The 13,440-nt window shown below is 43.1% G+C and overlaps 1 protein-coding gene across 2 annotated transcripts in view; it reads right to left on the bottom strand.

Annotated features, from left to right (window-relative positions):
- NEDD9 (neural precursor cell expressed, developmentally down-regulated 9) overlaps positions 1 to 13,440 on the bottom strand; it is a 94,425-nt gene that overhangs the window by 77,994 nt on the left and 2,991 nt on the right. Inside the window, exon 2 of one of the 2 annotated variants that reach the window (XM_046930959.1) lies at positions 10,964 to 11,053. The exons of the other annotated variant lie outside the window; for it this stretch is intronic. The gene's annotated coding sequence lies outside the window, so the exon portion shown is untranslated. The remainder of the gene's footprint in view (positions 1 to 10,963; positions 11,054 to 13,440) is intronic. 2 annotated transcript variants of the gene reach the window in all.

Genomic DNA, 13,440 nt, shown 5'->3' with positions numbered 1-13,440 from the left:
ATCATAAAGAACCCTGAAACAATAATATATATATATGTATATTTTGTTGTGCTCAAAGCTTAAATAATGCAGTGTGGGGGAAGAGAGTTCTGTTTTTCTCAGATTTCTTTATTTTTGAATTTTTTTCTTCAGACTAATTCTTTTGAAACCTCAAATATTTCCCCTATATAGAGGGCTGTATCTAGCCCAGTTTACTCAGTAGAAAAACTTTCTTTAACGATAGATAATCTGAAAAATGTTTTCCAAGGAGGGAAGGAAATCTGACCCAGTCAGCCCTCCCATGGAATTACTCCAAGCAGAGGCCTTTTCTTTGTGATGATATGAATTTCTGCCTTCTCAATGATCCTTTCCAGGAAGCATTCTTTAGAGAAATGGATGGTGTCTCTGAACAGAGGGATCTGGATATTTGAAGGCTATGGGATGGTAGATGTGAAGGATAGAATGTACATGTTAGTAGGTTGGTGCATCTTTCAAATCTTGTGGTGGACATAGGACGTTTCAAGCAGACTGCAGTGCTAGCATTCTAGGGCTTTCCACTGGTCTAGGGTGACCCAGTGGGATTGAAATCTCCACCTGCCTGCCCATTGTCCCACAGCCACCAACAGTGTTGGGTGGTCTGAAGGCACCAGTGGGAGAAGGAGGGGTTTTTAGTAATCCTGATGAAATCCCAGCAGTGAGAATTTGTTGCTGGGAGAGAAAAGTGGTTGAGCTCCTCTGCACTCTCACCTCCTGCAGGATTTCAAGAGCTCTCCTCTCTCTCTCTGCTTTGGTGCTTTATTCCCATTCTGCTTTCTTCCTTCACTGTTTTATCCTTCCCATTCTTATCACCACCCCCCATTTTTTGCTGCTTTTGTTTTCAGTGCCAGAAGTTAACGAGAACAGTCCCATAGCTTAGATTTGCTCAGTTGCTGTTCACAGTAAGACCTATTCCTAAAAGTGTGGGCTAGTTTTGTTTTGTTTTTAATTATTTGTTTGTTCAGCATTGAAGCTCTTAAATTTCCAGCTTAAACTTTTGGAGGTGTATCGGAGGTGTGCATATGATGGTAGGACTGCTGAGAGCATCTCAAAGGATTTGCTCTGGGAACACAGCACAGGATGAGCTGAAAGAGGCTTTCCATAGCAATGCTCTTATAGAATCATAGAATTGTTCAGGTTGGAAAAGACCTTCAAGATCATTGAGTCCAACCACAACCTAACCATACTGCCCTAACTCTAACAGCCCTCCGCTAAACCATATCCCTGAGCACCACATCCAAACAGTTTTTAAACACATCCAGGGATGGTGAATCAACCACCTCCCTGGGGAGCCTATTCCAGTGCTTAACAACCCTTTCAGTAAAGTTTTTCCTGATACCCAACCTAAAGGTACCCTGGTGCTACTTGAGGCCATTTCCCCTCGTCCTGTCACCAGTGAGAAGTGACCAACCCTGCTCTCGCTGTAAGCACCTTTCAGGTATTGGAAGAGAGCAATAAAGTCTCCCCTCAGCCTCCTTTTCCCCAGACTGAACAGCCCCAGTTCCTTCAGTCGCTCCTTGTAGGGCACATTCTCCAACCCTTTCACAAGTCTTGTTGCCCTTCTTTGGATCTGCTCCAGCACCTCAATGTCCTTTTTGTATTGTGGTGCCCAAAACTCATGCTTTCCCTAACCCTTCAGAGAGTGGTCCTCACCCTTTCTGTAATTGAAACAAGCTGAGCAGAGGGATGCTTTGCGTCAGGTCAGAATGCCTATTGCTATTTGAGGGATATGCTTTGCCTGACTGTTTAGCCCTGTACAAGTTTTCCCTGCCCTGTTGTTGCCCTTCCTGGTGGGAGGGAGCGAGTTCATCCAAGAGAAAGCACCAGGGCAGGCTGTGGGAGAGGAAGCATGTTCCTGACAAGGAGGAAGGCAGCAGGGTGGAGACCAAGGCTTTGTGCAAAGACCTCTCTTGGAAGTCCCTTGATCATCCCCTGTCACGATTCCTAGTGCCTCCTGCATAATTCCAGGAAGTCCTTAACTCTTACCTAGTTTCCTGAGTATTGCCATCAGTAAGAAAATAGCACTTAAACTATGTGCTAGCAGGTCTACAGAAACACTGAGTGAGTCTTTGCTGGCTTAACTCCAGCAGCCAAGGACCACCTCTTGAAGGCTGGCCATCCCCAGAGTAGCCCTGTAAGCTAAGCTCAGTGAGCAAATCTGTGTGGAATGGCTCCAGCACTGCAAAGACTGCTTCACTGCTTCACATTTCTTTAAACTCAAAAGCTGGAAAATTCAGAGCCAGCACTAAATATTTGTTCCACTTTCAAAGCTGAGCATCAGGGAGCCATTCCTTAAATAGTGAATATCTGTTCTCTGAGCACAGATGTGCTTATAGCATAGTTCTTGCCAGCATTTTCCCTTCCTCATGCTTCTCACACTGTCATGCATATAGCTTTTTAGCCATCCTTTTTTACCCTTCGAAGATGGTGTGAGGGGTAGTGGTTGTTCCTTCTCTGATACAGGTGGCAATAATGTTGTACAATCAGTTTTTGGCCTTAATTGGTAAAGCTTGCCACACCAGCTATCCTATTTCTTGTCAGAAGTGATAAATTGGACATAGTTTTGGAGCAGATGAAAAGTTAGACAAAATACATTAGTCAAAGACACTTCAGCATATCGGTTACTCTCCTGTGGTATGTGAGTAATAATTCAGTTCTTAAAATCTTCCATCTGGGTTTGGGAGGTCACCTGAGTTCCTGTTGCAGAATTTAGCACTGAGTCAGTGTAAGGTAGCGGTACTAACCTGCACGTGAATTGATAGATTGCTTTGTGTTGCTGTCTGTGTAACTAGAAACAGCATCTGGCTCCAGCCTGGAATTTGGGATCCTGGTCTCCACTAATCCATCTTCCTGGAACATTCACATCGTGCACTATCACTTCACACAGGCAGTCAGTCCCAACCTAACTCAGTTCTATCCCTTTTTTAAATAGCGTGAGCTGGGCAAACCCAAGGTATTACCTTGGGACAGCTCTCAAAGATGCAACAAGTACAAGCCGACACATGCCAAAGGTCTGTTGTCCACTCCTTCCACCTTTGGTGATTGTGTCTTCCCAGTTCATGCAATGGAGAGGTCGTCCTGGAGCTGCCTCACTTCAAGGAAATACAGTAAGATCTTGATGTAAGGAAGAGTCAAGTCTTCCTACACCTCCTGCACCAGCTTTCTTCCCCAACCAAAAGAAGTTTTCAGAGTTATGACAAGATTTTCTACTAAGTTTTTTGTTTGTTTGCTTTCAGCAACCATGCTTTTGCTTCTGAGTAGAAATTTTCTTTCTGACCCCGCAGAGGAGGCAATATGTAGAGGAAGTCAGAATGGCCAAGACAAAATTGCAGAAATTTCTACTGCTGATATCTCTACTTCTGAGACAAATGTGCCCATTTACCAAACCCTTCTATCCATCATGTTTCAGACAGCACTGAGAACAGGAAAATAATAAAGTCAAGTGTCAAGATGTTGAAGCCAAAAGCAGCCAGCTGAGTCAAATAAAGAAGGATGGAAGGACTGACTCGAATAGTCGAAGAGCATGAGGTAAGCTGATAAATTCTGGGTTAAAATGCAGGGTGGGCGATATATAGGGGTTAGAAGAAGTTAATAAAATCAATGGTAATCAATATAGTTTTTGAAAACTGTATCGTGTCAAAAAATCGACGTGCTTTTTGTAAGATGTCATCTGTTTACTTGATAAGGGTAATGGCTTTGATATTTACTTAAATATACATTTCTATATGAATTTCTGTAAAGCAAGGGATTTTGTTCCAGATGATATTTGGAGTCACAACAAGGCAAGAGATATATGAGATGAATTCAAGACGTTAACTGAATTACAATCTGACAGATAGTCATGCTTGCTAAAGCAATTGCAATGGGGGAATTGTTCAGAAAGGATACTTTTTACAGATGAACCAAAAGTCTCAGTCCTTGGCTCAGAGCTGCTCACTCCCTTGGTTTTTGGCTTGAGAACAAATACTGTATTTCATTAGACAAAGACCATGATGATACAACTAATGGTGAAGTAATTTTAGGACAGCATCAAGGACAAAACTGTTTTGTCTGGTAAACTCCTCTCATAGAAACAATGTGTATTTAAATTGCCAGTCAAATTCAAGGTACTTGCAGACTAAAAGTGTGCTTTAAGCAATGCTATATAGACAGTGTTTTGCAAACCAGTGACTTAGCCAGGCTGGTTGTTATGATGGGTAGTCAGCTAAACACGCGCTCCCTTTGTGATACAGTACACCTGAAAGCAAATGCTACTGTCTTGCTGAGTAAAGGTCAAGGAGGTGATATTTCCGTGTGTACCACATTAATGAGACTATTATTGAAATACCAAGTCCGCTTTTGGTGTTTACACATTTTAAAGGGATATTGACAGATGGGCAGAGAACAGAGTGGCTTAGCAGCATGAGCATAGGTTGAACCACGCTGTCTAAAGAGAGGCAGAAGAAGCTAAGTCTGTTTAGCTCATGAAAGATGAGGTTTGATATTCTTCCACCAGTACCGAAAAGCGAAGGGGTATCTAATAATTAATTAATGGTTAGATGCTGAGGGTGGGCAGGTTCAGATTAGAAAACAGGCAACTAAAAATATCTTCTGTTTTCAGCGTCAGCAGCCAACCACTTCCTTTGGGATGTCGGGTTTGTCTGTCAGGTAAGGTCTGTAAGCAGCAAGAACTGAGTGCTTTAGAAAAAGATAGGATACTGGTAAGCAAATCTGTGTGAGGCACATGTGTTATGATGAAATACTGTGGTTTAACAATTCTGAGTAAAGATGGTAAATGTCTGGAAACAATCCAAGTGTTACAGGCAGCAGCGCAGTGAACTTTGATCTGAACACTGCAGGTAGGGATGGCAGAGCAGGCAGCAAGAGTCATCTTTAAGCTTGCAAACCAAGGACAAAGGTCCTTGGACATGCTTCTGCTAACTAGAGCAAGCTGCCTGGTATACCGTGTTTAGCTTAGTCCTCTTGCTGTCTTGGAGCCTTTCAGGATCTAATAAGTCCTGAAGCTCTTTCACTGTGGCTGTTGATCTGAAGACAGTCTTTCAAGATGATGGTGAAAGAACGAAGTTCTTAATACGGAGGGAATTAACAATGTGTCTCTTGCATGGGTTTATGACACACTGAATATTGATGTCAATTTACAATTGATTTTCAAATCTGGCATGTCATCAGAATATAAATCTAGTATAACATAATAGCTGCCAAATTAAAAAAAAAAATCAGAACAAAGCATGAGATGAAAATTCTGCCTAGGTAGACATTTTGTAGGCGATAATATAGCAATAAGTATATTGCAGTCATTGAAGAAAGATAGAAAGGGAAACTCTTGGTTCCCTTTCTGCTACTCTGTGAGGAAGAGAAGTTCTGATAAAGACTGAGAAGTAGCCAAGATGCTGTACATGTATGCGTAGGGTGGTCTGGATCAGAAGAAACTTCTTGATCCACAGTGGGTTGTGAATCCTAGTTTTGGGCCAGTGACAGTTGGTCAGTGACTGAGAGTACTGGCTTATATGCATGCAAAGCAAAAATCATCTCCAGTCCAAAGTTTTCTTCCTACTTGAATGTGTTAGCAACTCAATCATTAGTTGTCTGACAGCATTGGGATGCAAGAGTTGGCATCTGTATGTTAGGCAGTATTTACAGCCTGAAAATCTATTCTTTGCTGACTTAGTGAAATATCCTGTGGGCTGGAAGAAGTGTGATAGCAGGCACGCCTATCTTTACAATATGTTTTAAATGAAGCAATTGCATTTTGAAGAATGTGCTGTGTGGTAGGGATAGAGTAGGAGTGAGAGTCGAGGGTCACTGACCTCTCTGATAGAGAGATAGAAGCTGAAAGAGAGGAGTAGAGGGTTGTTAATCAACATAGAGACAACTGACTTTTTCATAAATGGCCTGCCCCACTCACCACTGAGATCAGTGTGGGCAATTTATGAGGCACATGAGAAGTATAACGACGTAATCTGTGTAAATATCTGTCCTGTTTGTGAGTGACTTGTACCTGAATAAACCCTGCTAAGGCATCACAGGCCAGAAACGAGTACCAGCAGCACTAATACACTCAAAAAGCCTCCTGATCCCTTTTGAAGGGTCTTCCTATTACTTCCAACAAAAGCAACACAGACCAAGCTTTTCTCTCACAGGTAGAGTATAAGACATCTCATGTTAGTAGTGACTACTTGGGAGGCTGGAAGAAGCTTGACTTTATCTGAGCAAAAAATGGATGTGCATTTTCTAAATTGAATACATTTTACCTGTAGGAGGACTTCTGATGTTAGTATGATTGTGCCTATGCTAGGATCAAACTTTTGATGGGGTCATTTTTTTTCATGCATTTGTCTTCGCAGCTGTGCTAGCCAAAGTGTAGAGAAAGTTTAGGGGCTGGGGTCGTGCATTGTTCATCATAGCCATTACATTAACATTTAGAAGTTGTCTAAGGCATGGTTTTGTGTGGAAATATCGGTGGTAGGTGGACGGTTGGACTAGATGGCCTTGGAGGTCTTTTCCAACCTTGGTGATTCTATGATTGTCCATATGCTTGATCTACTTCATGGGACCTATTGATAAAAGCTTGTTTCGTCAAAACTGCTTGTCTTGCCATTCCCAACCACCGTATCAGCTCCTCACAGAGGAAACTCCAGAGCTGACTTGTTTGGGTCAGCTGGGGAATTCAGCACTCTGCTTGCCCCCACTCATAAGCCAACACTGACTCTTCATGTGACCAAGGCAAGTGGCATGGCTCAGGGATTGAGAGATCAGCCACTATAAAACAAAGTAAAAGGAGTAGAAGCATGGACAGAGGGAGGTAAGATCTTTAAACAGCACCAAAATGAGTGTTGATTGGGGCAGTCAACAATAGCCAGTATGTTGGCATATTCACAGTGAGGATACAGGCAGGAGTTGGGCATCCAGCATTTCTTCAGACCTATGTACTCAAAAAGCCGTCTGTTATTTCACTTTTCCTCATGAAAGCTAATGTTTCTTTCCAAGACCTGCTTATCACTTAAATCTCTGTACTACTACACCTCGATCACTAAGGCGATGAGAGAGAAGCCGTTTTGCAAGAAACACTGAAGGTGGTTTAACACCAATTGTTTTATTTTTGGAGGCAAAAAATGCTGAAGACTGAAAGAAGAGGAAATGAAAGCTTATTCTAAATTCCAGCCTCAGCACACTACAGCCCGGGCTACACCCGTTTTCAGGGCGTGGGAGCAATGCTGTCTGTCATTCGAAGTCTGTCGCTCTCTTCTATATGATGGTTCCCCAACAAGGGTGTATGCGGGGTCACCAAGATCCTCCCTGGCACAGGCTCAGCTCAGGGATTGCACTGCAGCAGAGTCCTGGCCACTGTGGTGCTGAGAAGAGCAGTCTCACCCTTCCTCCTGCTTTCTGGGCATCGCCTGCTGGGAGCAGCCAGCTGCTGTGCTGCTCTCTGTCCAGCCTCCCACGTGGCTATTTTTAACATGGATCAGCATCTCGATTCCCTTCATGTGGCCTCATTCTCTTGCCAGCAGAAATGGACTGTGAAGCTACAGAGTTAACCCCAGCATCTTCAGTGAGAGCAGGCTCCCTGCCTGCTGCCCATCTCCGTCTGCTCTGTGCAGGAGCACCTCCTGCATGGACAATGTCCCAAGGTCAGTGCCAGGCACACATTTCTTTACCTGTGCTGGAAGCCTTTCCTGCAGTAATGAGGAAGGTTTTTCCCATTTCTGTGGTGCATGAGTACAAGCTTATACTGCTCAGCCACAGTGTATGTAGGCCTGGGATCACTGAAAAGCTATTCTATCTCACAGTACATGCATTACTTGTAAGGTCTGCTAGTAGAGTCAGGTATTTTCCTTTTCATGAGAAAATCATGCTTTCCACTATGAAATTTCACTCAGTTTCTTCCTGTAGCCCTCAAGCCTGTAGTACCCAAGACAAGAAAGAATTTCTGCTGGTAAATAATGAAGATTACAGAACTATGGGAATAGAACTCTAAATGGAAAACTGCACCAGAAGTGCATTTCTGTGTGGAGTTTGTATGCTTTATTTCTGAGTCTGACTACGCTGACCACAACTGGCTCCAAGCATAATCCATCCCCCAGCTGAAGTCAGTAGGGGTAGGATCTATCTCATCTCACTTGAAAGGTCAGCACTATACATGGCTGTATCCAGAGCAGTCAGACAGACTCCCTTTGTAGTCAGGAGAGTAAATGTGTTTGGCACTCAGTCAGAACTATTTTAGATTTCTGTCTAAATATGTGGACAGACTTCTCTTGGTGGGCGGTCAATCAGTTGCCAATAATGAGTTCAGGTTTGGATATCTACATCCCAAGTCAGCTGATATGTACCCTCAGACTTTCCACTTACTTCACCTGGCTCCTGACCAGATCTTGGTAGATCAGCATTTAGTCCTGACTACTCACACAACTGTGATGATAACCTTTGAGTTCTTGCTTCATAAGATCTTGAACTAGGTGAATATGATGTTAGTGGAGATGCATAATTTACCAACTCCATGTTCTTGCCAACTGTACAGTGATGTCTGCCAATGTTTCTGTGACTTTCATGACAAATTACAGTTTATAGTACAAGGTTTACAGAATGATTGAGGTAGGAAGGGACCTCTTGAGCTCACCCAGCTGCTCCTAGCCAAACTGCTCAAAGCAGGGATAAGAACAGGTCACTGAGAGCTTTGTCCAGTTGATCTTTTAAGTCTTCAAGGGTAAAGACTGCATGACCTGTTGGTGCTACTTGCTCCACTGGCTGCTTGGCTGTCCATACAGGGAAGATGACCTTTCTCACATGATGTCAGAACATCTTCTATTGCAGCACACAGCCTTTGTGTCTCATCCTCCTACTATGCATGTCTGTGGAAAGCCTGGCTCAGTCTTCTGAACCACATCCTTGCAGGTACCAGTGGGCTCCTGATAGGCCCCCTAGAAGCCATCTCTTCTCTAGGCTGGATGAGACCTGGTTCCTCAGCCTCTCTTCCCAGGCCAAATGCTCCAGCACAGTGGTGGCCCTCTGCTGAACTCATTCAATGTAGTTGGTGTCTTTCCTTGCACTAGGGGGCTCAAAACTGGATACAGTGTCTAGTTATGCTTTGACAAGCCCAGAGCAGATGAGAATAATCACTTCTCTGTATCTGCTGGCTGTGCTCCTTTTGGTGCAGTGCTCTGTTGGCTTTCATTGTGGCCAACAGGCACTGCTGGCTCTTTCAGGGCTCCCAGGTCCCTTGCAGCAGTCAGTTGGTCCCCCACCTGTGCTGTATGATTGATATGATTTTGGCAAAAAGTATTGTAGGGGCTGGGAGTTGTGAGAGTTAACAGTCATTATTATTATTAGTTATCATTAAGCCACGAGTTTAGAATAACTTCAGAGATCAAAAGTTCATTGGTATTTATTGGGAATATTTTCCTAAAACATAACCCTCACTGGGATTTATTTAGCTGAATCCTGGAAAAAAAGAATAAGGAGTCTGATGTGGAAACTTTAACAGCTCAAATAAAAAGAACAGTTAATTATATTTTGGGAGATGCTGATCTTCTCTTTTTGGCATGAAAGCTGTGAAGCGCTGAGGTGCTCAGGCTTGTTATATGCAGGCTTTTCTTCTCTTTTTGGCACTCAGGAGTGCAGCATATGAACAACCTGCTGCTGCTGTTGTATTCAGCCTTGTGACTCCCTTGCAAAGCAGAAATGAATTGTACTCCCTGTTCGAAAGGGAGAAGCTCTGGTGCAGAAACTCAGACACCTCTTGCCTAATTTTAGCTGCCAGAAAATCAGGCCTCCAGACCCAGGCTGGCAATCCACAATCCCTCCAGAAAGGGAGAGACAAGTATCTCAAGAGATTCCTTCACTTAATCTCTTTCCTACCTATTTCAGAATAGTTAGTCTTAATTACTAGTCTTTAATCAAGGCTTGAGGCTAAAATCTCAGCTCGGGTTAAGTTTGGATATTACCAGGTAAGTGCTTCTCCCTCCAACTAGCCATGGGGAACATAGAATCCTTCTAGGATTTTCTCCAAATTAAACAGTCGTCCAGATCATCCCTCATGTTTCCTGAAAAATACCTTGGAGACACTGGGGGCTGAGGGAGGTGGTGAGCAGACAGTTGTCTCTCTTTTTCATCAGTCTTGCTTTTGGCAGGACATTTGCTCTCCATTAATATGGATTCATGGTTGTTGGGGAGTTGGGCTTGATACTTCCATTCCCATCACCTTGCATCTGTGAGTGGTCTTGGCAGTGGGGCAAAAAACACTCCCGTTGAAAAGGAGACTGACCTATGTCAATGGAGAAAATGTTGCTCTTTAGCTGCTAGAGTGTTTGGAATTTCTTTCAGTAGAAACAGTACTAAAATACTCCTTACTTCCTTCACCACTTCATTGCTACTGATTTTGACTACTAATTTCAGTGAGATACCTCTGCAGACTTCTAGATGAAACCCAGCTGTGGGTGGAGGGTAATCAACCCTAATCTGACTTTTGCTGGAGGTAAGGGCTTTGGGTTTTTGTTTTGTGTGGTTCTCAAGAGATGAGCTGAATTCTCAGACTGGGAGTAAAAATTACCAATGTGTGTGCAGTACAAAGCAAACTGACGGCATCCTGGGACACAAGCTATCAGTTTTATATCTAGCCTGTGGGGGTCCTGGCTGGGCTGCACTAGTCACAGGTTTGACTAAGAGAGCACTTCAAACAAAGAAACTTCAATACAGAACAGAATCTTCAATCACATTCTCCTGCATATTGAAAAGCTCTCTTGCACAATCAGCTCATAGCAGCAAAAAGTTCTCCAGGCTCCCATTTCAAGAGCCAGCCCCTGCCCCAGCTCTTCCTCAAAGGCGCCTCAGTGTTTTGGGTAGAAGAGTTGTGCGGTAACCTAAATGACAGCAAGTCTCAATTAAGATTTAGTTTGGAGGTTAAAACTGTTCAATGATTTAGTCTCAGGGATTAAGGAAAACAAAATCTTACCGACGGCTGGATAAAATTCACATTCCTTTCAATTGTGATCATCCTACATCAAGGAAATGTTTGAAATGTTGGCAGTCTCCTACGATATGCCTGTGAAAGTTATTATATTGCTTTAAGTAATTTCAGAAAAAGGAACCAAAAGCTATAGCACAAATGTGTTATATAAATCTTCATTGGGATCACTGCTGTTTTTATAAAAATAGTTAGATCAACGTTGGGTCCCAGTGGGTGACCTTTACAAAGACCACATCAAATAGAGGGGCAGAGCTGTAGATCTCCACCCCCATGCTGGCTCTTCACAAGAGTGCTTCTAGACAGCTATGTCATCTCTAGCCATAAAATAAACTGAAGAATGTCTCTGTTGCTAGAGTAAAAAAAAAAAAAAAAAAAAAAAAAAAAAAAAAAAGAGCCCTTCCCTCCTCTCTGCTGGGGCAACCACATCCCTAGGCTGCAAGGTGAGATGCTCACCTGCATGGGGGAGTAAGGGAGAATGAAACCTTCCTCTTCCTCTCTTTGAGTGAAGAGGTGCTGAGACAGGAGTCATAGCTCCATGGCACCTTTATTTAGCTGTTTAATTAGTGCCGGAACAGCATTATTTGCTAGTTATATCTATCAACAGCAAACTCTTAATCCCGGAGGAAGGGGAAGATTTTCAGAGGGGTTTCCTGAAGCATAGAAACTCCTAGGATATGTATATGGGATAGTACATCCCCAGAGATGCTTCTTATTCTGAGTATTTATGCTCAAAGGAGTAGTTCAGCACGACATTAATGGTGTGGTTTTTTTGTGAGACTGCCCATCCAATACTCGAACTAAGTAAATTATGCACCGATTATTGTGGTGGAAAATCTGCTTAGGTATTTTCTTTCCTTTTTCTTCAATGTTTGTTGTTGTTGTTGTTGCAGCTTAGAAAATCTTGTTCTTGCCAGTTTTAATCAGAAAGCTGAGCAGAAATAATCAGCACTGTAGTTACACAGTCGTGACTTACTATTAGAAATATATGCCAGGGGAATATGGGACAGAACAAAATTCTACTGGGGTGTCCTGTGTTGAGTCACTCAGAGATCTGTTTTGGTAAATAAGAGTTCAGCTGCTCAGATGGCATTTGTGGAACAAGCCATTGTTTCCTTTTAGCTGCATTTCGGATTCATGTCTACGACAAAGAGCAGCCAAGGCTCTTTCTGTACTTGTCGATCCCATTCTGCTACATGGTGGCCAGTTACTCAAATCAGATTGCTTAGAATGGTTTCATTGCAGTTGTTTGCTGTCAAAAAATGTACATTTCCAGTCAAGAGCTTTTCCCGCCATTTTACTCTGGGACTTTTATCCTAAGGCCATTAATGTCTGTGAGAGCACAGGAAGGCTCTGTGATGAAGAAGTTACAGTGGCTGAGGGGTAAAGGGAGGTACAGAGAGGAGGATGCTTTGTGGCCACGTCCTCCCCTATGAGCAAATTCTTCACTGTCACAGTTATGTCTCAAGACGTGATGTGAAACTGGTGAAGAAATGACATGCTGATGCATCACAAGCAGTCAGGCCAGACAAGGCAGCCTCTCTCAACTTAAGAACCAGAGCAACTGAGGTCATTTTTTTGCTATTTGGATGATTTTGTAAAATAAGATCCCTTTCCCCTTCTCTAATGATCTTCGTGATCACATGAAAAAATATCCTCTCGTCAGCTATTTTTGTTCTTAATATTACTTGTCATTTTCTAGAAGAGACCTTCAGTTCTTTCCTAGTAGCAAATGATAAGAGGAAGAAAACTACCATGGAGAAGGGGAAAAGAGCACGGACCAGCTCTGGTTTAAGCATTCATAAAGACCACAAAATCCTCTGGAATTTTCACTGTCCTAGCTGAGCACGTGGGTATTGCAGTCATTTCCAAGTGAGGTCTAGAAAGCAAGATTAGGCTTTCTATGCACTTGTTGAAATGCCCAACTGGGCAGTTCGTCTGTCCCCCCCGTCCCCTCCCCCCCCTACAGCTCAGGCACTGGACAGAAGGATCTCAATCAGTGGTTGGAGGGAATAAGGCAGATATTCATCTGATTTTTCCCCAGCAAAACTTACTAGCAGCTGGATTTCATCTAAGCATCTGCTGAGGTGCTGAAGGAGATGGTGTCACAGCTGAGCTGTGATGAGTGTGTCACCTGTGTCTTCCTTGTTATCCCAGGGTCTGTGCTCTATCTCAAGAGTCTTTCCGACAGGAATACTGGGTGGATCAATTACAGAGCACGCTCTGCTTACAGCTTCTTTTCTGATCTGCTCTCAAGCGCTGTGTAGACACAATCACTGTGTTTTAATCAAAGGGATTGTGAAGATAAATTGAAGATTTTTTTTTTTTTTTTACTGCTGAGAGGGGAGAATTGTTGGCCTGGCCTTAGGTAGGTTGTCAGAGGGTCCGAGAAGCTTACCACATGCTTCAAACCCAAAAATGGCATATGAAGTCCTTGTTATGCCACTGACAGACAAAGAATAGTC

The sequence above is a fragment of the Gallus gallus genome, chromosome 2 (genome assembly GCF_016699485.2).
Source record: "Gallus gallus isolate bGalGal1 chromosome 2, bGalGal1.mat.broiler.GRCg7b, whole genome shotgun sequence".
In the NCBI taxonomy this organism is placed as follows: domain Eukaryota; kingdom Metazoa; phylum Chordata; class Aves; order Galliformes; family Phasianidae; genus Gallus; species Gallus gallus.
This window is presented reverse-complemented; position numbering and strand designations above follow the sequence as displayed.